The sequence below is a fragment of the Nyctibius grandis genome, chromosome 8, assembly GCF_013368605.1.
Source record: "Nyctibius grandis isolate bNycGra1 chromosome 8, bNycGra1.pri, whole genome shotgun sequence".
Classification (NCBI taxonomy): Eukaryota; Metazoa; Chordata; class Aves; order Nyctibiiformes; family Nyctibiidae; genus Nyctibius; species Nyctibius grandis.
Genome location: NC_090665.1, coordinates 4864461 through 4889136, shown reverse-complemented (window position 1 = coordinate 4889136; position 24676 = coordinate 4864461). Strand labels below are relative to the sequence as shown.

The following is a 24676-nucleotide window of genomic DNA, read 5'->3' as shown; positions in this document are numbered from 1 at the left end:
TTGTGTGGTTTTATTCATAGTTTTAACAATGTGCTGTAGAAACAGAGTGCAATCTCAGCTTTCCATCTGCACGTTTCCTTTGGTTTCTGATAAGGGGAGAAGTACAGGGTTTGCATGACTGACCTCTGGAGAGTTGGGAGGTTCATTTTCCCAGGAAAAATGGAGTTTTGCTGTGGAGCAGAGCCTTGCAGATATGGTGGAAAACGGAGGTTTGATTTGCTCTTAACTGTCCATAAACAGTCAGGGAGTTCATTCCAAACTTTCCATCTAGTCGTTTAAACTCTGTTGAGATCTGTGACAATACGACAGAATAGTGTCAGGAGAAATTATAGACTTGGCAGCACTCTGTTGTGTTAACAGGCCCTGATGCAATATAATTGCTGGTGAGAAATCTTTATTATTTGAAAAAAGCACCAGGAAGCCATAAAAACTGACTTTTCACCACACCACAATTAAGCTCAGATATTGATAACAGAAATTGGAGCAAAACTGCTGAGACACGGCTGTACTTGCAGGCTTAACATATACCAAAATTAGTGTATTTTAGGCTGGATCCTCAGGTGGTGTAGTGCACGATAGCCCCACTAAAATCAATGGAAATCCATCTTGATTTTCACACCCTTAGATAATTATAATATTCTGCAATATTAGAGACTAGTTTTCCTTTTAGGATTTTGGAGTCTCTGAAATCCAGACAAGAAATGAATATCTTGATACTGCTGGAAACCCAGCTGGCAGATTGAATCCCTTTCAAGCTGCAGGACTCATGCCATTTGAATAGTGTTAGGTATTTGGGACAGCTGGGGAGAAGCTATTGAAAAGTGTTGGAGCAAAATCACATAAAATGAACAGTTGAGTCCCTCTGCAATTTGGCCACTCATCTAGAAGTGCTCTGCAGTGCTCAGAGGAGCTTGAAACAGAATATTTTTCCAACAAGTGGGTTAAGTACATTTATTGTAATGGAAGGGAGACAAAGAAATATTGGTTACCAGAGTTTACACAGTGAGTAAAATGGCATGTAGTGAAGGTTAAGGCTAAAGGACAGATGTGGGGGACCTGGTAGTGCTGGAGAAGATCTTTCCAGTGCCCATCCCAGCCCAGATGCTCATCATCACACTGCTATGGAAACCACCACTACCTGTGCTTTGGGATAAAAAAAAGGAGAAAGAAGCTCTTACTGGTGTGTGGGCTCAGGCAGTGTGAAAAGTAGCATGGGAAGGTGAAGGAAAGGTACCATTTATTGAGGTTTAAGTACAGTCTTGAGAAGATGAGCTTTTCTGGTGTCAATTTTTCTACTTGAATGGGCACTTTTGTGAAACTGGGTGTTTCTGTCAGGTGTCAAAGTCGATTAGCAAACAGGCATGGGGAATTCAGTTTGCTGTTGTTGATATCAAGGTGAAATTTCATTATTATTTTTTAAACAGAACCAAAGTTTCTGTATGGTACCGACTATGGATTCAAGTGACTCTGTAGTATAAGGGAGCTTAAAATCTTTTATTCCACAATAATATGCGCATGCTGAGTGAATTGCACTGGTGTAGCTATTGTCATGATATTCTTTTATGTTTGATTATATGTAATTCCTATATTAGTTCATGGTGCTATAGAGATCAGCTGTGTCTGGTGGCTTCACAAGGTGAGATCCCTCAACATGCTTGAGTTGCTTGCTGATCCCACAGGCCAAAGCAAGCATTTTTTTGTGTCCTGGCTTACTCATTTCTTCACCCCACATGTACATTGCTCAAAGCAGCACATAGTGGGGTTGCAACATTGCTGGTGTTTGCGTGCTTATTTAATTCTCTTGAACAGACTCTATTGCAGCTACAGTGAGGATGATTAAGTGATTGGAAAATCGATCTTTCAATTTTATCTGCATTTCTCCAAGTTTAAGGTGAAACGCTGAACATGCAATGGTGTTTGACTTTCAAAGATGAAGGAAGAATCTCTTTTCAAGAGACTAGCATAAATAAAATATTTCTGGAAGGAAAGCTGAGCATCTTCAGCTATTTTCTGATGCTGTTTATACCAGTGATTTTGCTATGAAAGATTTGTTCCTTTTCCTGTAATTGTTAAGGATTGCTAGATAGCCTAGTGTCTCAAACTAGAAAATTTCAAACCAAAATCCTACATGCATATTGCAGGGAAAAGTTTATAGCTACACACAAATGTGGACTGTAACTACATTTTTGGAAAGGACATTTTTATAACAGACTATGCTAAATTCCCCTGCAAAAGATTGTCATAGTGTTGGGTATTTCCAGCTGTGGGATACTTCTAGCTTCCATTTTTTTCTGACTGATGTCCATCTGAGTTGATACTAGGATTAGCCTGTAGTGGTGGGGAGAGAAGTGGAAGCTGGAGTAAATGCTGCTGTTAACTTTTGCAGCCAGGCAGCTGACAATGCAGAAAAACTTACTGCAGAAGGCTGAGGAATTTCATGGGGTCTGTTCCTATGTTCCCCTATAGCAAGACTCCCTATGGCATCGATGCAGAGTTTTGTCTGAGCAAGTACAAGAAAACAATGTCTATTGTGTCCATTTATATACTTCAGCCATGAAACACACTCTGGGACAAAGAATTTGTTGTGATACAGTTGTGGTTGGGTCATGATTAGAGTGCTGTAGACTAGTTTAAATGAAAAGCCATAAATTTGAATTTTATCTCATTTTGTGGGTCTAGAGCCGAGCATTATCTAATCAGGTATTGGTTAGCTAAAGTACAAATCGAACAGGGGGTCACCGGACAAGGGGAAAGGTCGAGCTTTTTTGCAGTTTGTCACCGAGGTTTTAGTATTTGCCGGCAGCCTGAATATCTGAGGGGGTCGGGAGGCTGTTGCTCAGTGGTTGTTTGAAAAGGAAAATTGACTGCTGCTTAATCAACAAAGAAAACAAGCTTTTAAGGGATGGCAGTAATTTTTTTTTAAACAAAAGCAAGGGAACACAAATTTAGTGATTTCATCATGGTTCATGCCCTACTATGAAAAACAACTGGGAGAGTATTTCAAAGAAAGGCTTTGAATAGGTCACCAAAGCACATGCACCTATCTTCGACCAGCTGCTTCGGGAGTACATCGAATATTCAAATTCGGGTCTTCTACTGCTATAGCAAACTCAGTCTCATTCATAGGTGCAATTTCTTCACAGCATTTTTTTTTTTAATCTTAAACTTTTATTTCTTTACTAGGAAGGTAAAAACAGGAGCAATAAACTCTAATATATCAAACTTGTCACAGAAGTAAAAAATATTTTAAAGCTTTATAAAGCAGCATATAATCTGTTTATAGAGCAGAGTATATTTTCCTGTCGTGACAGTGAGGCTGAAAAACATCTCAAATTTGGTACAGTATGTTTGACTCAATGTTATCACTTCTAAATGGAAATTAGGAGGCTGTTTGCCTATTTGTTTACCTCTCCTCTAATGTTTTTGATGTGCATCTTCAGGGAAAGGTGGACAACTCAGAAATTGTTTTGGAGTAAAGGCTTCCCACTTGATCTATAGGAACTGGAATAGTTGCAATTTTAAGTTTAAATTCTGCAATCTTGGCTTTCTTTTGGCATTTTTTAAATTTAAATTTAGGTTTATTTGAGATTCTGGGTTCTAGGTGTACCATCTATCTTTGTGAAAGTTAAATAATAAGTTACAAAATATAAAGATACAGACTTTTAGAGTTATATGTATATGCTCCCGAATCCAGCTTGTAGGACTTAAACTGATAGCTTGGTTTTCTTGCTCTTAGCATCCAAAAACTTCCACTGTAATCAATGGGAGTTACTGGCTGATTCCACTCTGTGTATCAATATTATCCCTTGGTTTTGAGCCCTTCTTTGGAAAACCTTTGTCAGAATGTTGAAAGCAACATCTGTCTCTTTTTATAAAAACAGAACAAAAAGTAGCGTCTTTTAAATAACTGGGCATGGGATTCATGCATCTTAAAACTCCTGTTAAGCTATTCTTAATAAACAGCATCGGTGCTGAGGGAAATGACTCCTTTGTAGTCAGTGAAATCACGCTGGGAGAGAGCAGTAGATTGTCTTTTGCAAAAGGAAAAATGAAAGGAACAAAGATTTCATCACTTCTGAATATTTTTCATTTGGATATGGAGTTTATCCTAGTGTTAAATAAAACCCCCTTAATTTTCTGCTGTCATCTGACACTTTTCACACTGCACTGACTTAGACCAAATCTTGTCCTTTTCTTGAATTGTCTTTGAGAACATTAACATGCAAAACAACTCCCCACTGGACCAGGTGGTTGGAAAGTGGGGAGATTCCTTGCCTACATTTTCTCCTCGTGTATGAATTTCAGCACTATTAGGACTCCAGGAATCTTTGCAAAATTATTATTGAAGAAAAACGAGGAACAGGAACGTGGGTTATTCTGTCTTTCGAAATGAAAAAGGAGTGATTTGTTTTATAGTGTGTGTGTGTGGGGAGGATGCTTTTTGATCAATGGAAGACCAACCCAGTTTTGCAGATAGTGTATTCTCCCCCAGGTCAACAGACCATCTGCTTCTGGCAGCTGCAGGTGGGAGTGACATCCTTACCTTTTCTTCAACACATAGGTGATGCTTTACCCCATCAGCTTTGCAAGGCATAGAGCATTCTGGCTGAGATCCAATAAAGCACTTAGGCACGGGCTTATCATCAACAGGATTACTCAGGTGTTTGAGCTAAGCATGTGCATAGCTGCTGTGTTAAGCTCTCTGTTAGGGACATAGTGTTCAGTGCCACATAGGATGGAGTTCATACCATATATCTTGCCTGGGGTGAGTATGCACAAGGGTGCTTAAGACAGACACTCGAAAGCTGTGTACAAAAAAGACATTACTTACTGTGCTGCTAATGCTACCAGTTTGAATTCTTCTGTTGTTTGCATCTGTGTCTTGTGGCAAGGCTATGACTAAGCCAGATGCTGCTGCAGCAATAGGAGTCCTGTAGCAAGGTGGACAGATGCTTCATGAGCAAAGTGTTGCTCTAAGAGGCAATGTCAGTTGTATACCCCAACCAGGTACCTGGCTGTTAACACCAGCTTTCGCCCTGCTCAGAGGACAGACAGTTTATAATTACAAATGAGCAAACAACAGGTCCTTGAATAGCAAGACATGAGCGGGTGGACTTGTCATTCAGTTTTAATTAAATACATTTGACAGCAAAAGGGAACGGTTGGTTCTTTGGCTTGTTTCAAGTGGATGGAAGAGTGTTAGGACATGGAAACAACACACACAGTAGTCCACTGTTGTCCTTTTCTCTGCTGTTCCTTACTTCCATTCTTCAATTCTCCTAATTCTTTGATTAACATGATTAAGTAGAGTCTCGCATCATGAGGTCAGTGGGACATGATGCCCTGTTTTTTGGACAAAGATCAGAACCTTCCCCTGCTCAGTCAAAGCAGCTGCTCACTAGACTGGGAGCAGGAACAAAATCTGCAAAGCTCCCTCTTTGGCTCTCCAATGGAGATATTCCCAGAAAACATTGCACAAGGTAGCTGGGAGGCTTTAGCTTCTGCCAGAAGGGAGGTGCTGCCCCTGTCCCAAGCTGGTTCTGCCAAGGAGGCTGCTGCTCACAGTGCTGATAAGTCACTGAGCCAATGCAAAGCCAATGTGGCAACAGCATCTGGAAGAGGTTTTTGGCCAGTTCAGGAGGATGAGTGGGTGCTGGTGTGGAATGGCTGTGAGATCTCACGTAAAAAAGGTGAGGCAGCACCTTTGTTTCAATTAAACCTAAACAGTTTGTGTAAAATCAACCGTTTCTCCACCCACAGTGGATGCTCCAACATGTCCTTGACCTTGGGGGTAGGAAATCGCCCATTTCATGGCACGCTCTAAAGCCACAAAAACCTTTCTGTAGGTCTGCATATATATTCCCCACAATGACACTGAGGTTTTAATTTACTCAGGAGGAGCATTAACTCCTGAGGGAAGCAGAGTGAAACCATAAAGGTCAAGTGGACTTAAAAGTAGGAGAGGGAGAAGGAAGTTTTGTTACTTTCTTCAGAGCAGAACTGGGGGGGTGTTTCAGGAATTTGTATTCCTATGAAAAATAAGATGGTTATTATTTACTCGAATGTAACCTGGGTAGATTGAGTTCAGTAGTGCTTTGTCCAAGCAGGTAATAGCACTAAATAAACTGAGAGAAAAGCTGATGTTGGAGTAGATCTGTGAGATTATCAAAAACTGAAGAAAAATCATTGTGAGATATGCCGGATGTCCCTTTGAAAGACAAAAGCAAAAGCTGTAAATTGAATTTAGCTGTTAAGACAGACAACATCAGAAAGAAAAATAAAAAGGACAGAACTGAAGAGAATAATAATTGCATCTAATAGAACTGACAAACAATCATAATTCTTCCCATTAAATAAATATGTTATAAAAAATTTATTACGAAATGCCACATTATGCAAGCCAGGATTCAAAGATGAGTTCTTTGCATTAAGTACAGTAGATGCCATTAAGGAAAACAGTCAATATGTCACTAAGCCACGGCCTGTAAAATTAAATTGATTTGGTAAATGTAAGTAAGATAGATCTGTTTGCTTTCATCATCAATTTTGAGTGGGTGAACAGGTGATGTCACCAACCTGGGAGCGATAAAGATGCAGGACCATCTGGAAAGCTTTGTGATGGATGGGCAACTGCTTTTGGATAGTGACAGTGCTGTGGTACTTTGTCACTTGGGATGCAGTACTTAATAACTTTTCAATACCATCATAATAAATTTCACTGCCTTATTAATATAGAAATGGTGAGTTATTACTGTGATGGCTATTGTAAATAACGAGAGATGCAGCTGTCAAAAGCTGATTGTTTGGGCATGTTTCTTTAAGCAACACAGTTGACTTGGGATAATCAACGTATGTCTATACCAGCAGAGTTTATTGCTCTTGTCAAAAGAAAAAGCTGCATTATTCAAAAATTATATGAAGTCCATAATAAACAAGTTTAATATATTATCAGACTTTTCCTATAAGTTTCCTAACACAGAACAATAAATCACTTTTAATAATGCCTTTCTGTGTACAATAATATCCTTATGCTGTAATAATGTCTTTTCCTAACTATTCACCAAACAGAACTTCTGAAAAAACAGGAAGGTATCTCTCACTCGTCAGAACACTTACAAAATTAAATCTCCCTATTTCATTAAAAGGCTACTTTTGATACAAAGCTGATGGACTCTAGCTGTGTCTTTCTTTTTTATTTTAATTGAACAGATGTAGTTAAAAGTAATCTATGACAAAGAAATACAGACAAAATTATAACCATGTGTCCCTAAATACTGGCAGGAAAGAGCATCTGTGGGTGTTTTATGAAAGCCCAGGACTGCTCTGTGACATTGCTGCTAATGTCATCAGTCTGAGGACTGGAGAGAAACAAAATGCGTAGATAGTTGTTAGCAGAAGATGAATTACCAGATCAATCATTTAGCACCATTCACAGTATTATACCATTGTTCCCTGGGAAGATAATTAAATCAATGGTGTCTTTCTTATTTGTGTAAAGAGGCACAAACTTGTAAAGAATATCCAAAGCTCCTGAAACATATTATTTCTGTATTTTTCTTTTTTAAACCCTAGCCACTTTGCCTTTCAGGCTCTAGCTTTGTCCTTCTTTTCAATTAAATGTCTCTCCACCATTTCTATGACTGCTGAAAAGAGAGCCAGCAGTCTATTAACAGGCAATAAAGTTCAGGAAGCCTAAGACTAGTTTCTTGGGTCAGAGGTGAAAATTGCATACTAAATGAAACAAAGGTGTGTCTTGATGGCTCAACAAGCAGTGGAGAGAGGAGCATACATGTGGGCAGGAGGAGACTGTCATCGTTAAACAGAAGCAAATGAAGACAGGAGTTAGTGTATGGCAAAATGCTTATTAACTCAAATGAACACAGCACTTCAGAGGATATAGCACTGAGGTTTGGCATTTAAACCACTGCATGATTTAACAGTACCATTGAAACCTGGGCATTTGGTTTAATAAAGACATCACTAAACTTTAAAAGCAAAACAAAAAAACCCAACTGCTGCTTGCTAGAGCCTGCAGATTGGGATGTGTTTGTCAGAATGGTAGAAAAATATATCTATTTGGAAATAAAGAATAGAAAACAATAATTGGCTAATAGGGTATTTCCACCCCAGAGAGTATTAATACGGTGTTTTATTGATGTGACAGCCCTCATGTTTCCTGGCTGAACAGTAGATGGCACATGCAGGAGCGAAGACATTGGTTGTCATAATCCAGCCTGACTTTATGTGATTGCGTTAAGTTTGGCACATACAATAAGCCTTAATTTGGAAAAAAATACAAATGTTAAGTAGTCCTTCCTTTAAAGGGTAGTCCTAGCATTTAGCGTGGAAAGATGTAAAAGATCCTGCAAAAGGCATAACATTTCATCAGGTGAAGCCTGTAGTGTAAAGGGGCTCTTGTGTATAGTGGGTTTCCCAAAGTGTTGTTCTTAGTCTTAACTTGATGAAGTGTATTGGCAACAAGCACGAAACGAGTTTGGGTTCACTCTCTGTGAGTTTTCACATACTGTGTTGGAGAGCTGGTGTGTAGCTGTTCAGGATTTCTGAAAGTAACTTTCAATGCCTTCCTATATCTTGAAATGGCCTCAAGTGGTAAATGGGCTTTCTAAAAGCATAACTATGAGTATGCATTTTATTCAGGATTAAGTCTGAATATTCATGTTTTCTAAGAGATTTGTGGTCACAGTATTTCTGTTGCTTGCAGCAGTGGGTATTTCAAAACCATGGGAGTAATGTTGATTTTGTGTAAAAATGTAAATCTGTCCAGGATGGGGAAAATGAAAGTTTGGGTATGGGAAAGCTCCAACATTACTGCATTTACAGAAAATATTCTTTAAAGCCAGATTTTAAGCAGTTGTCTGTGTCTGCAGAGGAAGATGGTGCTGACACCTAGTACAGTAAGGGAGAGCTGCCATGTGCTGCAGTGCCTTGCCATGCCCTTAGATATACACTTTCTCTTTTGCACAGAGGACATCTTACAGTTTCCCCCCACTAAAACTATGAGAAGAGACCTTTATTTCTTACTTGTTTGAAGATCTGTGGTCTCAAAATACAACTCCCTTGACCAGCTGGCCCCAGGCAGTACATGTCTCTTTTTTTTCCTTTATCACTCTTTCCCTCCTCCTCCCATAGCCAGTGCCACTGTCCTCCACATTGTCCCAAAACCTTGCAGCCAGCTGGGATCCCTGTTTAGCTGCATGAAAAAACCCTGTAATTTCTTTCTGCCCAGCCTCTTTTGCATCCTTTGCCAGTCCCATCCATCTCTGCCTCTTATATCTGGCCCTCATCTTCCTCACTTTATTTTTCAGCAGGTCACTGCTGTGATGGTTATCTTTACCTCCAGCATTGATCATGTACACAGTCAGCTAACCAGGCTCTGATTGCCTTTTAGTGCCTGCATATATTTTAATTTTCTGCTTCATCCCTTCCTGTTTCTGCTCTCCTCATGTCAGCATTTTGGTGTCCCTCGGTCCATCCAGGCTTGGTGCTTCACTGCTCTCAGGGTCACAGTCTTGCCCGTACTTTCCTCCATATTCTTTCCTCTGCTTGAAATATCACAGCTTTCACTCTTGGAAAAGCAGGCCAACCCCTACCAGTATGGGCCTTGCTACTTCCTTTCAAAGGCTGATTTTTCTCAAATCATCTCCCAAATTTGATGGCTAGCATTGTGAAAAAGGTGACATCTCAGTTTCGTCCTTGAAGCCTCTTCCCTCCTGCTGATGCAAGCAAAGCTGAATAAAATGTGTTTCAGGCAGAAATAACGATGCCTCGTTTTCACACTAGCTTAAATAATTATTTGAAAATTATGAGTTTTACAGAAGCCATTGTGTGTGTAAACAAATCCTTGTGGCAGGGATTCAGCTCAGTATATGCGACTTGTTTGGCATTTGCATTCAAATACTTCTGTGCTTCTGGAGTGTTTTGAAGACTTGACTGTCTGCTCCCACCACCCATGACAGCAATGCACAAGCAGAAGTTGAAAACTTTGGTTTTCTGCCTCAGCATTCCTGAATAATGTTTAGCTGACTGCAACACTATCATTTCGGGTGTGATTTTTAGTGGGTTTGAGTTTGGGTTTAGAAATAGGTGCTTGAGTGGCTTTTGTCCCCATGCTAATGCCCCCGCAGCAGTGGGAGTCAGGAGTGAAATGATGAGCTGGAACAGCAGCCAGCTCCAAACAGAGCTGGATTAATGTGAAATGGGCCCCTTGTTCCATGCAGCCAGGAAGCCTTTAGCCAGCCTGGGGACACCCATGCCATACCCTGTCCAGGATCCCCCCTAAGCCCTCCCCATCAAACCCACCTCCACAGAGACCCCAGTCCCTCTGCAGCAAAAAAATTCCCCGAAGTGGCCTGCAGCAGCCCTGACAGGACCATGAGCTCTGTGCCGTGCCGAACATTTAACAGCGGAGGGATGAAAACCCAATTTGCCCAATTCTGACGGGCTTTGTGTAATTTTTTTGTGTGACAGAAGCATTTGGTGTGTTTGGAAAATTCGGCAGTAGCATTCCTCCTCCTGCGATGTTGCCAGGCTTGTTCTGTGGTGCTGAAGAAGAAATAAAAAAAGCCTTAGTGTTGGGAATTATAAATAATTTGATGCAACAGGTTTAAGTTACCATTTCTGTGGTGAAAAGAAAAGCTTAGCATGATCCAGATTTTCCTTGGTTTCCTCCCATTCTGCTGAGAAGCAGAGGTATTCACATTGCTTTGTCTAACAGTTTTATAATGTCTTAAGAGATTAACAGTGAGCATGAATGAGGGGCTGAGGATTAGACGACAAAAAGCCCGGGCCGTCCACTACCTTGTTTGCACATTTTACATTTTTCAGCATTGCCGAGCGAGTATAGAAACTAAGGAAAGATAATAAGGACCAGAGTCCCAAAAGTGTTTAGTGATTCAAAAAAATTCAGATGCCATGTCAGAACTGACAGAATGATGGAGCATTATGTGGCAGGACCCACTTTTTTGTCTCAGGGTAAGCTCTCGCCCTGAGTGAATGCAGATGTTATCGCAGGATCCCAGACAGACAGTCAGTGAAATGTGACAAGCTGTCAGCAAAGTTACACTACGTTGAGTTTGCTAAAATATCCCAAAGCTTTATACATGGCTTTTTTTTTTTTTAATATAGAAAACTCTTAGCTCAATCAATTGGAGGGGGGGAAAGGGGGGAGAAGAAATGGTTACAGTAACCTTTCCAGTTGGGAATCCTTTGAATGGTTCAGACATGTCTGTAAAAGTTTTTTAAAAGTAAAGGAAAATTATAATCTGAAATATTTTGAAGGTTACATTGGCATCAGTAAAATTTCTGAAAGCAAAATGCATGCATGGTAAGGTTGTTAACCACATGTCATACTGTGTCAGTCAATTCCCCGAATGATTTGGGCATTTAACCCTGTGAAATGCTTAGTCAAATCAGTAATAGCAGCCAGCAGAAGTGAGTGCTACCAGTACTCAGCTTTCTCTTTAGCAGGGTATCAGCTTCAAAATAGGGGGGTTGTAAGCAATTGTAATTCTTTTTACTTTTTTTTTTTTAACCTCCAAAATGGATACAAATGAGCTGGTAAAACTGCAAACTGAATGGCAAAAAGGATGTAAAGTGAACTGGTTAAAACATGCTCAGAAAATAAAAATATATGTAAGGATAAATTAATGCAAATCAGCTGAATTCAGATGCTATGAAGTTATAGTGAGATTCAGAAAATGGCTTTTGTTTTTAATTTTGGGTCTGCAAACGATATTTGATTTGTCAATATTGTAATAAGGTACAAGCTTTTAAAATTTTGAGTAGAAAAATAAAGGCCCTATTCTGCATAATCTTAAATATTTAACTCTCAAGGAATCTGCAGTGGAGTGATGTTATTTATGTGCCAACATACTCCCAGGACTGTGCTCAGTATTTTCTTGTTTTAATACTTTATTGCTTAGAAAATATAAATGTACACTGGGAAACTCAAATATTTTTACACATGCAATTGATTTTCACTTTTGGATTAAGACTGTGTAAGATTCAAGCTTTTACATAATTAGAAGACAAGGAGCCTAAAATACTGATGTTTTCAATTTATTTCACAGATTTATTTTAAAGGTATTTTTCCTTATACAGGCAAGTAGATTTTGATTGGAAAATGCCAAAGTAAATTGCATATCTGTTTTGGAAGTAATTATATATATCATTCACAGGAACCCCTTTAATAGTTTGTATTCTTGTCTTATTACTGTTAGCTTAAACCTAAATTTAATGAGAAAGCTGTTTATAGTGGCACAAACTAATATATTTTGCTAGAATATGAGTTGCAGTACGTTCATTCTCTTCGAAGCAGAGCAGAATAATGCATGTGATTTATAATCGATTTATGTCGTCTTTTGAATAAGATGAACTTGCATTATTTGTTTCCATATACTGAAAATATTAATTTACTTCTAGAAGCAGGGGAGAAAGGGAAACGTACCCAGCCGCAATTTAGTGTAATTTGTGTTATAACAAAATGTATTACCAGAAATCACAACAGCCTTCCCTGATTCTGAAAAATGGGATGCAAAGGCGCTCTAGGAGATAACATCTCGCACAGTGTTTTTGCAAAAAAACCTCTGAAGTAAACAATCCAACTAAATAATGCATATGGAGGAAATGATTGAGAATATGTTTAGCTGGTAATCGCACTCATGCTGAAGTTTTAAATTTCATCTGTCTGCTCAGATCTATTGTGATCCATTAAGTGGCTTCCTTTTTTTCTGACAAATTGAATGCTGCAACTGCAAGGAGCTCTTTTGTTCTTTTAATTCAGTCAGCATGGAAATGATTTTCTCATTTCAGGCCCTTTTCTGTCCTCTCTTCATTGTGTCAATAAAATAGAGTTGTGCAGAGCTGCTCTAATCAGCTTAGAGTGCTAATTCATTGCACTGGGATGCTATCTGGGTCCGGCTACAGGTGGGCACTATAAGGGGTCAGTCTCCAGGGGAGTCTAATTGTGTCTCTCTTGGGTCTTGTTTGCAGAATAACTGAAATCTCAAACCCCAGCTTAAGAAAGGAAGGGAAAACGCACAAACACAGGCGTACAGGAGCACGCACAGTCGCTAGATGCATCACTCGCTCTCAAAGTTGTTTCCATTTTGACACTGTTTGGGGAAGGGAACGCTTCAGTTCAGTGGCAAAAGATTAATAAGAAACTTTGTAGATAAATTTTAAAATTTAAATAAGAATGTGGCTATTTTGAGGTATAGGTGCGCAAGAGGGAAGTGGATGCTGTGATGCTGATGAGGGGTTTCGGCGGAGGCTTGCCTTTAAATTTTTAAGGCTTTCAAGACTAATGAAAAACAAGAAAATGCATTATTTAGACAACAAATCCTCTCTGCATGTGCCAGCAGTGGTCTTTAGCAAGATTTTTGCCAGGGGTAGGTCGAGTGCAAAGGAATCTGCCCAGTGCCAAGGAGCTCAGGAAATCCTCAGGCAAACAAGGCAGAAGCCCCAGTCCCACCCCAGTGTCTAAACCCCACTGCAGCCCCTTCCTCCTGGTGTAGAGGGACTGTGCTAATGGCAGGAGGTGATGATTTCTGCTGGAGACTTCAGGTCTTGTCCTGGGTTATCACAGAGAACTGCTTGTAAAAGATCAAGAAAGGATGAGTGCGAGGGGAATGGAAATCTCATGTTTGCCTTCTGCCCCAATATTGGGCAGTTTGACCTCAGAACTGTCCCTGACAAAGACAAGCAGAACTGTAGGCTTTGCTGGTTTGCTTTGTTTGTTTGTTTTTTTAAATATATGAACTTATATTTGCCACCCACCACAAAAAAAACTGAGAATAGAGGTGGTGATGGGGAGGGGTAAAGGACTCCCTATGATGTCTCCTGTCTTGCCACCTTGTCCCAGCGTGAGGTGTTTGGGAGAATCTACCCTGGGGTGCATCCTTGCCTCTGCCAGCCCTACACTCCCAAGGCAACCCCGGCATCTCTTCCATCAGGGACTGAGCAGCAGAGCCTAAATTTCCCAGACAGACATGATAGACGCTGCCAAATCACTTCCTGATGTAATGCCAGCAACCCCAGTGATGTTACAGCACGCACAAGTCTGCTCCCAGCACTTGCTATGCAAGCCAACAGAGATGGGCATAGACTAAGTAGTAATTATGGGGCTCCAACCAAGAATTTCTCAGCACCTTAAAGATGGCAGAGCAGCCCTGGCACACCTTCTCGCTGGGGAGGAAAGGCATGGCTTGTTGCAGAGCAGACAGTGACTGTGGAAAGAAAGAAAAATGCAGCAAAAGTGGTAAAGAAAACTGAGCAAATCATAAATTTCCTTAACAGTGTAGCAAAACATAAAAGACACTTTATTTGCACAGCGTTTTGTTTTTAAAATAACATGAAGGTTTTCCCACAATGCATTTCCCGTGCCCACAATTGCTAATGCAAAAATTGGGCACTTTTTGGAATTACTTTTAAAATCTCAGTTCTGAAAAAAATATTGGGTCCCCTCCAGCCTCTCTTACCCCTGTGCAGCCGAGGTTCTTACTTGCTTACATGTAGGAAAAGCAGAGAGGACATGGCCGATGTCTTTTCTAGTGCTGGCTCCAGAAACGATTTCAAGGCAAGCTGGGCTCTGCAGGGCATCAAAACCTTACCATTAGCTACTACCACAACTGCGGTCCTCCTTTACTCCAAAGTGAACCTGATTGAATTTGGGCAGGACTCTTCCTCATAGGTGGATTTCCTACAGGAGAGATAAGCTTGTCAGTCAGCTGCCACCATGAAAATTAATTAACATACTTGAAGACACCCCTGAGCAGGAAATCATAGTACTGCTCTGTGATTCAGGGGTGAATGGGATCTCTCTATTATCAAAAACTCCATCAGAGAAGAGGAAATTAAGTTCCTAATTAGACAGTGTCCAAAGGAAGAAGTGAGGCATTGAAGAGATGAAGAAAATTGAGAGGTAGCTGATGCACGTATCAGGCTAATGATAGAAAAGGAAATAGTAGAGCTTGAAAGGTCACTGACCTTATTAGGCTAGGAGAAAAGTAGTAGATCTTCAAAAGCTTTCACCTATGATAGGTTGACAATGTGTGAAGTTCTCTAGATGGTCAGAGAGGAAAGACAGCCCAGAAAGAGCATGGGAACAAATTAGGTAGATTACAGTGAGCTGCATAAATGCAGCATGAAAAGCGAGGAATTCAGAGCAGAAATAGCCAGAAAAGTTTCATTATTTGATGAGATGTCTTTTCAGTGCAAGTACAGGATTTTCTTTCCCACTTAGTGATTTTGTTTTTTTTACTATCAATTAAACTCGGTAATGATCCCTCACTGGGTATAACATTTCCCTAATGAAGTATTTGCTTTCTGCTAAGCTGAAATATTTCAGCGGTAGCCAATTCTGAACATTAACTTCAGTGAGAAGAAGGTAGCGCTTCTAATAATAGCTTCAACACTAGTTTTTGAGTATAAGAAACATGTTCTGCATCACTTAGTGAACGCATTGCAGCTCCCTTAGTGGTAAGAGACTTTTACCTTGGAATACCAAACCTGGCCAGCTGCAAAACTTTTAAAGGCTGTTATAGGCTATTTTCTCAGTAGGTAAAAACTCCCTGGCTCTTTAAATGAGATATTACAAGAAACAAGTCTATAGAAAGTGAAATGAAATACCCCTAAAGCCTGCCTCCTCCCAGCCTCTCTTCCTGCAGCAGTTTTGTGCCGTACGTAGGTGATTTCTCAGAGCCAGCAAGGCCTGATTAAAATCCTCCCTGCTGGTTCATGTACAAGCATGGATTTGAGTTTAGAGGTAGAGTTGTTTCTCTATCTTTCTGGTAAATGCTCAAGTTTTCTTGTTCTGACTCTTGGTAGGAAAGAGGGAGAAGGAATGTAAAGAGGAGGAAATTAAAAATACACCACTGTGTATTTTTCATGCAACAGGACTGCTCCATTTACAATATAACATAACAGCAGTTTTTCAGTCCATATAAATGAGGACAAGTTCTCTGCTGATAAAAAATGGATGTAGCACCATGACTTTCCTTTAACGTAATCAGAGCACGATCCACTCCAACAGTACCACTATAATCCCAATGTAAAGACAGACCATGAAAGAGCCTATATTTTTTTCTTTTGCTATGAGGAAGTTTAATGGCTTTTTTTTTTTAAAATGCTGTGAATAACAAGGCTGTTTTTAAGTAAATACTATTGTATTCTGAAATTTAGAAACCCTTTGCAGACAAATGCTACCGTGTGGCATTTGACAAACAAGGCAAAAGATGCTTCCTGCATCTACCTGGAAGAGCTAACGCTTTCCCATCATTGGAAAGAAAACAAACACTGTACACTTCATATCTTTTTCTGGAGCTTGCAACCCCGTCCTGAATCAGAACCGTGTTGTAGGAATCCAGCCTGGAGCGCAGAAGCGCTGCTGAAGCTGCCAGCAGAAGAGCAGCGCATACCTCCATCCCTCGGAGAGCTCCGCAGAAAGGCGTTGTGGGTGCTAAAGTTCCCAGAGACGGAGCAGGGCTGCCATCCCCGATTAGATGTGGTTTGTAATAGTATCGTCCTGTTTTCACTCACCACGGCAGAACATTTCTACTAGTCTAACAAGGCATAGGGTAATGAGAAACATGCCAAGTTTAAGGGAAAGAGGAGTCGAACCTACGTACAGGAAACAAATGTGATCAATTACCCCAAGTGCAGAGCTCACAGATACCTTATCTTAAGGCTCCTTAAAATAAGAACTTGATTGTTTCCAAATGCGTCTAAGAAGCTAGTGATAGAAACGCATTAATACGAGAGACGCGTGAAGTTTTATTACCTCCAAAAATTGTCATTATTACTTGCTTCTAAAGATATGGAAGAATCAACACAACTGTCTAGCACATGGTCACAGCAATAAATCTACAGCTACCTATGCATGGGCAGGCTGCACATGTAGAAGCAGAGTTTTAACATTATATTATTACAGCCACTAGTATTTATTGCAATATAAAAATCCTCTTCTGCATTTTATTTTTATTTAACTTTTTTTTTTTTAGCTTTGGGCTTGTTTCTTTTCTTCAAAACAAATATTTCAAAGAGGTTTTCCTGGTGATTATTCTCCTTGTAGGTGCTGCACCATCTGTAGATGGCTACTGAACTTAGGTTGACACTGGAGATGGAGATCGTTAGCTGAAATTTGTGACAAACGGTGTGTTTTCTGAAGATACATTAGCAGCAGGGAGAAATGTGTAATGGCAAGGTCATACTAAGGTATGGCTTTGACCTGAAGTTATGTGAGTCTCTGCTAGGTTTTTAAAGTAAATCTGCTACGTTTAGGACAGGAATATATTATTTTTCATGAAATTGCTACTGTCTGTAGGAATGTCATCCATGGATGAATTAACAGGAGAAGGGAAGCCACTGTGGGAAATCTAACATGTCCTTCCCATGCAAGTCCCTTGGGCACCAGCAGGAGCTGTGCATGAGGTCTGATGGAGGTATACAAGGTTATACCTCATGGGTGGATTTACACAGGCTGAGACTGTGACTCTGGAGTGAGCCAGAGTGTTGCCACTGGATTTAGAAGTAGTAAGACCAGCCTCTTGTATTCCTACACATGATGGTATTCCTTAGGGAAGCAATTTAAAAGCTGGATGTTGAGGATTGATGTATCAGTAGGAGGAGTCAAAATACAATGTTGGTGTTTTTGTCAGAGTCCAGACCGGATTTCGAAGGAGCCTGTTCACTTTGTAAAACCACACCTGATCCACCTTTGCATAACACAGACTGAAATGAGGGCTAGAACATTTAAATTTTGCTAGATGTCTCTTGACATAGGTGTTTCTATACGAAGAGAGTAGTAGCTTTATTCTGCAGGGTCAGGCTTATTTTCTTTAAAATGTGTTTGCCTGTCTCCCAAGATGACAAATTCAGCGCATCTTTAACATGCTATTTTATTTTGAATCATTGTTTCCTGTTTGAGATCACAACTAAGTTTTTTTTTTCAATATGCATGCACATTTACTAATTCCAAAGAATGAGGTGTTTATTACAAATAGTTATTTAGGTGCAGCTTAAAATCTTCAGTCATGTTGATTGTAGTGATGTATGGGGTGGTCATTTCAGGGGACAACACCAAAATGTTAAAAACCCATAAGTTTCAGGCATTTAGCTGGTATTATATTCAATACTGACCTGTTATGGTTTATTAAAGTTCTGCACTTTAGCCTGGAGACATTTGCCAGTGCAAAAGTAATGGCTGCTTTAACATCCGTGTACAAAAGTGGAATTTAAGAGATTAACTTGCATTTGACCTGCTTCAGCTCTACTGGTAATGAGGGGTGCAGGGGCACAGAATTAATTTCTCTCAATTTGTGGCTCTCAGGGGTGCAGCTAAGTTTGAGAGTGCTTGAATTTTAAGAGTCTCCTGGTGTGCTGAGAAGGTTTTGTTACTGCGCAGAGCTCTGTTAGCGTCAGGGACTGAAGTGCCAGTTTTATCTATTTGATTAATAGCCTGATTGAGTTCTAGTGTATCTGTGAAAGAAAAAAACATGTTTTCTCTCCCACTCGAACCGCATTTTTCCCACATACGCCGATCTTCCTCTCCCACCCAGTAACAGCAACTTGAAGCAGCCAATGGACTGAGAAATGTGTGCTGGGCCTAACTTTTAGTCTGCAGCTCTCAAGCTGAGTTTTACATACCAGACCTGTCTCACTTTCACAATAACCTGGGATTTATTCAGGATCTACTGCACGATTGTTGTGTGTGATATTAATGGGCTGCTTCCAGCAGGACGTAACTCAGAGTGGTATTATTTGGACTGATGCGATTTTAAAAGCTAGCAAATGACTGTGCAATTATTACTTCAGTGCTGTGTCTTTACCGCAGTATTAATGCTTCTAAGGAGATTTTTGGCAAAGCAATTTATACTCTCATGAAATTGGCTGTAACTACTGCATGTACAACATTTCCCTTTCTCCCTGGGTTTAAAAGGTCTGTTCTAGTTCCTTATTGATACACTTCATTCCTCCTCTTCCTTTTAAAACAGCCACTGCTCAGTGGAAGATTTCTTTGTGCAGAATCAGTAGCGCCATGACATGATTTATTCCAAGCTTGCTGCAGTTTATCAAGGAAATAAACAGAGGAAGCAATAATCCATGTAGGTACCATCTTATGTCAAATATGCATATAGGATGATAAAGATAAAAGTTTTCTAAAGTATTCTATATGAATTTTTATTGATTTATCACATTATCACATAGGAACATTGGCCTTGAGATTTTCTTTTATAGAAATATTTTAAGTAAAACTCCCTCTGCTTCTCTGAGATCTCCAGATAAATCATAGCACAGAAGAATCTGGAGACTGCATGTATATATATGTTACTATTTACCAATAAGCACAATATTGAGCATCTTCCACATAATAGTAAAAATACACACTAACTGTAACAAAATAAAACATCTATCTTTGTGTTTCATAACATATACGAAAAAAACAATTGTGCCAGAATCCATACCAGTGTGCAATGTGCTTCTACAGGAATGCAATTGTCCTGTGTAACGTTTACCTATCAATTTAATAGAGAGTAATTGTCCTGAGATTCTGTTCTGGAAGTTCACAAAGCCTTTGCCAGGTTTCCTTGTCAGCTCCTCCTTCCAAAACCCTGTGATTACAGGAAAACATAGCTTCCCTTGGGATCTGTGATCTATCAACAAAATGGTACTAGCTGCTTATTTTCAGCAAGCCTGGACTGACCAGTGCTTTTACCTTAAGGAAATGGCTGATCTTTTTATTTTCAGGTTAAGGAAATTAAGATGGATTTTTAAAATAAGGAGGTTTTGTATACAGAGCTCTTCCACAGGGCTTCCTGTAATGGGGTGCACACAGACATACCTCAGTGCAGTTGTTTTTGACACGTAACTGCTGTCAGAAACCCATGAAGGATATTCCTGGCTTTCAGAAACAGAAAGAATTATAATTGACTATTTTTGGGTTTTGCTGTTAAAACATAAAAACGTATTCCTATGATGAGTTCTTAAAAAAAGTATCAAGGCCGCATATTAACTCTGGAGAAGAAAATCTTGCTGTCATATGCTTTCTTGATTTTTGTGGAAATTTTTAAAGATTGTGTATTAAGGTTTGCTAAAAAAACTTGAAAAATTTTGATTTTTAAATGTTTCTTACTACTCTTTCATCCAGTGGAAAGCTTTAGTCACTGCCATATATGCTTCAGTGAAAAGCAACAGCACCAGTACCCAACCCACTGTACAGAGTTAATGTCCTGCAATCTTTCCCTGCTCCTGAGAGTCAGAGGGAGTTTCCAGCTCCACTTTTCCTAGCAGCTGCCAACGTTGTCAGCACTGATCTGTCAGAAAGGATTTTTTCTGGCAAAACTTTGAAGCTCCTTTCTGACATCCCCAACAAACTAATTGTTGTCTCCTGCCTCTGAGAGCCCTCTGAAGTCCCAACGAGTTAGTGTCTTCTCAAGAGATGAGAAAGGGGACTCACAAAATCAATTTATCAGGCTATTACGCATTGTCATCAGCCAAAACAAAAACCTGCTAAAGACAGGAGAAAAAGTAGAAGAAATGGGTCTCTGAGAAAAGGTTACAGAACATCCATCTTCTCTCCTCTTCTGATTGTTTCCTTTCTTTACCCATTTTCATACCCATTTCCCTCCACTAAAAGACACTTTATGACAAGCATTGTAATCGCTTTAGACCAGGGGGGAACCTCTTCTTTAGGACCGAATCTTTGCAAGGCGTGAGTGACAGCGGGAAGGGGTCCAATTGCCACCGAAGACACTAGGCAATAAATCATCCACCCTGGCATCAAGTGCCTGGACTAGTCCCCACTTCCTGATGGCCACCAGTGCCTGGCGGTGACAAAACAGCCATTGTCAGCGCCCAGCAGCCACATTCCCTCCTTTTCCCCGCCGAGGTTTTAAGTTTACCTAAGGCATAAGAAACATAGATTATAGTATCAGGAAACAAAAAAAAAGGGGGGACGAAAGTCTGCTTTGGGTAGGAGAAGGGACGTGCAAGAAGGGTGCTATCATCGCAGACTTTTGTACGTCCAAACAATAGTAGTGACTGGAGAAGTGCCGTCAGGCTTTTATTGGTGATTACTAAAATGTCTTTTAAAACCCTCCAGCCCAGACGGTGATTTTGTTTGCGTGTTTTTAAGACTTTCCATTTCCAGGTGACCCCTAGTGCTGTAGTTACTGTTTAACCTAGGCAAGGCAGTGCTAGGAGGTGTGCGCTGTTATAAGCACAACAGCTCTTCACCAAACAGAACAATCTTAAGGAGGAAATACTGGATGGAAAAAATAAGTGCTTGTCACCCAGATACAAAGATTGGAGCGTGTTTTGGATTCTTTCAGGCCAAACCCAAAGATCTTTGCATTGTCAAGTTATCACACTAAATACCATCATGAATATTTTATCATTCACGACTAACTTGCCATAAAGGAAGCTAAAAAAATGCCTCAGGTTTTTTCCACTGAGAGGCTTGTGCACTGCTACCGCATAAAAGACGTTTATAGATAAGTTGTAATCAGCTTGGAGTTACATATTAACTGATGAATTATGGTAAAGAGAGGAATAAAAGACTGGAGTGGGATGAGTCTTTAAATCTGAAACCCCTCAGAAGGTCACCAGGGGATAAGAGTAGCAGAATATTTATCACTGCTGCATTTTTATCCTTATTGATTTTCCCTTCAGTGTCATTAGGGTGTTTCCTTTAGACAAACGAGCCAGAGAACACTAACCATTTATTAATTATTGTTGACGCTGGGAAAAATGACCTCTTCCTTCAGAATACCCCTCAACTTTAGTGCACTTGCTAAATGTAATGCAAGAGAGGAACCTAACTGGAAATTTAAATAATGAATTAGTTAACGTGCCATTGACTCCTCTATTCTGTTGTGGTAAGTGGAAATCTATGTGCATTTATTTCCCAATGTGCTGTCGTTCTGTATGTTCACTGCCCCAGTTCTCAATCATAAGAACCATTTTGGGGTATGAGAATGCAATAGATATTAAAAAAAAAAGTCTAGAGCTCTGTAGTTGGGCAGACACGCTTTTCATTATCATAAGAAATATAGAGATTATATCATCCTTCCAAATATCAGCTAGCCTGGGGGTGAATACTTTTGTTTGAGTGAGTGAGTAAAACATCATTAGTTTTTTCATGATCACCATGGGAAAAGCTGACAAGTAGATTTTTCTGTTGGCTGGTATATTTTTGTGACAATTTTGTAAGGCATGTTAGACAGTTCTGCATATAATGAAACTCCTTCATAGTTTAGTTACAAGGAAAAATATTCTTCTTTTTCTTTTTAACTGTAAATTGATTAGGCTGCACTGAACTAGCAAAAGTAACCAGGACTCTTTGTTTTAATATTTTGAATTATTTAATGAAAAGCCTTTAAGGTCTTTGGATTCACAGTCAAATTGCTACAGAGAGTAAATGAGATGAAGGTTTTTCTGGGCTTCATGACAGTTCTATCCCATTTCATCATCTTAACTAAAAAATAATCCTATCTAACTTGAAATCCACAGCAGCTGTAAGTAGAAAATAAATCCAAACCGCAGCTCAGACTTGTAACCTAACAGCTATCATAAATAATCAGAACCTATTTGAAGGTGGAAGATGGGACATTAGAAGCTATTTACACTACTAGAGTGATGCCATTGATCAGTAACAGCAACCCGTAGATAAGACTCATATGATGTCATGGTTATTTATGATGGGAATTGACAGTAAAGCTACTATAGAACTTTCTTCCCGACAGCTTCATTCATTTCTGTTTGTGATGCATTTTGCTGTTAAAGAAGCAATCAATAGCAAAACTGTGGTGATAAAAGTTATTACTGGTTAAATATATGAAAAATGTACCTGTGTATGTATAAATATATAATGCCAACTATGAGAACATTAAAAAATTAAGTCAGCAGAATTTAGTTAATATTTTTTATTACCAATGTACAGTAAAGCCATCTTATGTTCTTTGATGGTGAACATGTACTACAGTCCGATTTATTTTCTAATCTCATCAAACTTATTGCACTGTGAGAAATGCAGTGTTGCAAAGATTTTATATAATGTTACAGGTTCTCTGCAGTAAGCCTTGGGGCTCACAGTGCAGTGGTGCAGGTCAAAGAAGAGAAAAAAGCCCTTTCAGACCAATATCAGACTTGGGTGTCTATTGTGCAGGATACATGTTTGTCCAGCACTAAGTGTTTGCATCCAGCAGTTAAGAGGGTTTTAGCAGCCAGCAAAGACTACTGAAATACAGAAATATCTGTGCACCAGGTCCAGTGTACATGTGTGCAAATACAAATTCTGTGGCCTGTTTAAAGAAAAAAGGCAAGAAACCATTCTTTTCTTATATATGCTCTTGGTGGGAGATGAAGGTAAAATGAAGGTGAGATCATGGCCAGCCTCAGAGCAAGGGGTTCTTGTGGCTGCCTCCTCTAGCGCCATGGGCTGTCCTCACTGGGCTGGTGCTTGCCTCCCTATAGGCGTGAGCAGGCACTGGGTGGGCACATGCGAGGGGAGATGGATGAGGGGATGTGGGACAGATCTCCCAGAAGGACAGGGACAACCCAACCAGGCTTGGGTGACACCATGCTGCCCACAGTGTCAGGCCAGCCCAGCTGCAGAGCACATGTGGGAACTAACATTGTTTATATTACTTCCGTAGTACTACAAATTAACTGATATTTTGGTTGCTAATTTTGTACAAGCTTCTTATAGCATTTTAAGACAATATATTGGTAAAAAAGCTAGCAGAAAAACCCCGCAGAAGAAATATGGAAGTATAGTGACCTCATTATATGAAGGATCACATTAACCTATTGCATCCTGAAGGTCTCCAATTTTTTTTTGTATTTTACTTTTATTAGGTACTTTATACCCAAAATGAATATTTCATTCCATTTTTGTAATGTAAGATTTGTGCAAAACAAAGTGTTGATCAGGTTGTCTTCATTAAATGAAAAAGATGTGAAGATGGATGCATGTTTAGGAATGTGATATGCCCTGCAATAGTCAGTCAATTGGAATTACTAACCCCAGACTCTACAGATACCAGCTCCGGAGACTGAAACCTAAGCTTGATAATATATAGAAACTGTATAAAAATTCATGTGAATCACAAAAAATTATAAAGCAGCTTAAGGGGGGAGAAGGAGAATGACTGAAATGTTTTTTTCTCTAGTGTTAATTTTCTCTACTGAAAAACTGATAGAAATGTATATAGTATCATAATTATCCTAATCCTGGCTAATTTATAAAATTCTTCAGTAAGTTTATCTATATTTAATCTTCCATGATATTAGTCCCCATCCTCAGAGGAACTGACTTTTCTTTTAAACAATTCAGGCTCTATTTTGTATAGTTCTTCTATGTATATGATTGTATGTACACAGCAGGTCAAAGGCAGTGCTGCCCAAAACCATTGTTGTCCTGGAACAATAAATATTAGACTTAATTTAAATGGGTCAGAGTTCATTCCCATCCACTGCCCATCTATATGGCAAAACCGTCTGGTCAGTCATTTAGTTGAGACAGGAATAGTCAATGTCAACAAACTGCTAATGAAAAAATTTGTTTGGTGGAGCTTCTTCTAAGCCGTGACAAATCGATATGTGATGCCATATACATGTATATGTGTGTCCTTATGCTGATCTATAGAAAAGAGTAGAT

The 24676-nt window shown here is 39.6% G+C and overlaps 1 protein-coding gene across 6 annotated transcripts in view; it reads left to right on the top strand.

Moving 5' to 3' along the window:
• The window catches only part of MECOM (MDS1 and EVI1 complex locus), a 343388-nt gene that overhangs the window by 153837 nt on the left and 164875 nt on the right, over positions 1 to 24676 (top strand). The gene's annotated exons all lie outside the window — the stretch shown is intronic.